Raw genomic sequence first — 1,922 nt, forward strand, 5'->3', positions numbered from 1 at the left:
GGAAATATTACTTTCATGGAGTTATGGAAGTTGCAAGTATTTTGGAAAATTTCCTAATAGGTTTATGGAAATGGGCGAATGCTTTAATCTGACTTGGTTAACCTAATAGACTCCTACTATATAAGAGGAGCTCGTGTGTACTCTTTCTCCTTTGTCCAAGAAAAGACCTAGCTTGGTTTGTGAGCTTTGGTTGTGAGAGAAAAGAGAGGTTCTATATTCTTTGTACTTGAGATTATAGTGGATTGCCTCTTGCCAGGCCCCAGTGGACGTAAACCATTCTAGGAGAACCACTCACTGGGTAAACAATTTCTTGTGTCCATCTTCTATCTTTTCCGCATTCTTCTTCCTATCTCTATTATTCTACGAACTTAACTTTGTTACTTACGTCGTCGAGTTCGTTAAAGAGTGTATCAGAGAGTTTGTGTGTTTGATTCTGGTTCTTGAATCAGACAGTTTCGCCGTTGTGGTTCAACGTAGCTCCTAACACCATATCAAATTGATTGACGAAACACATCACTGTTTCTTCTCTTGGAAAAAAACAACACAACGAAGTGCATATGGTCACAAAGCTGCAAATACTCCTGAATAATAACTTTCTTAACAACAGCTCCAGTAGTAAGTATGGCACCAGAAAAATCTACTATCCCATCAGAACAAGCCCACGAAGATAACTAGGTGGCCGCACCCATCGAAAGAACCACAAAATATTTATATGTGATGCGCAACGCCAAACACCAATTTCCATGATAAGAGAATCGGAATGATGTTGTAAGCATAACTCCAAGCTTTCCCACATTCACGTCAAAGCAGAACCCAAGTAGTAACAAATTAAGAGGAAAGAACACTGTCATTTGCCACAGTCCATGCTTCAGCCTAAACTCTTCTTGGATAATAATCAGATAGATCACGGAATAACCGACTTGATTCACATGATGTGAAGAAGAATCAACAAAGAAAAGAGAACTTTGGACTCTACTCCAAGTTGCATGTTGACTAAAAGAAGATCAAAAGAATCTGTGTTCGTATAATGCCAATCCCATTCAACACCACAAGCTTATCTCCTTACGTCGTCAAATTTCTTTTCACAAGTTCTAAAGTCAAGGAACTGGCAGTGGTTATTGATCTCACCATTTATTGATCTCAGCACAATCTTCAAAAGAGACCAAAGAATAATATACGGTGGTTGCACAAGTTCACGAAGCTTAACGTACGTGAAATAGATGGTAATTTGCTAGAAGCTGGAACACCATTCCATGCATCTTGAAAAGGAAATACTTCTTTACTAATTACCCTATTAGAGTATAAAAACAATCCACGATGGTAGTGACAGGAAAATGGTGTAACAATGAACCCATATAACACAACTGTAGGCCTCCCACAAATACTTGCTTGAGACGTAAGTAACGTAACTCCTCCAAGTTGCTGTCGAGGATATTGTAAGCTAAAGATTGTGAACGTGTTCGAGCTGAGCTAAGAGTGTGTTACACAGTGCGGTGATTGTGTAACACAGTATGACGAGTTTGCTACGAGTGATGACGTGTCACAAACTTATGGAAATAGAAGATATTGCTTGGACGTGAAGCAAAGAAGATCTTCTAGTTTGCAAGATTTTAGGAAATAGAATATTGTCTTTTTTGTGTCTACTTAATGAGATAATCTAAGAGAGTTTTAGGTTAAGCGTTAAGTGAGAAAAAGCTAGAACAAGAGGTTTGTTCTTGTCGGCTACAGAGATCAAGTAACAGGTGTTTAGCTTGGGTCTTTGTGATTTAAATTAGAAACTGATCTGTCGCTAGTCGTGTGTGACATAGCATAAATCAGATTAAACAGATCTAGGAGATTGTTTAAAAGGTTTCTAATATACAAGAAAGTGTTCTTGAAATCTCTTGTGTGTGAGTTATAATTTGGGTGTCTCTGAACTTTCA

Source organism: Brassica oleracea, chromosome C8 (assembly GCF_000695525.1).
Source record: "Brassica oleracea var. oleracea cultivar TO1000 chromosome C8, BOL, whole genome shotgun sequence".
NCBI lineage: Eukaryota > Viridiplantae > Streptophyta > Magnoliopsida > Brassicales > Brassicaceae > Brassica > Brassica oleracea.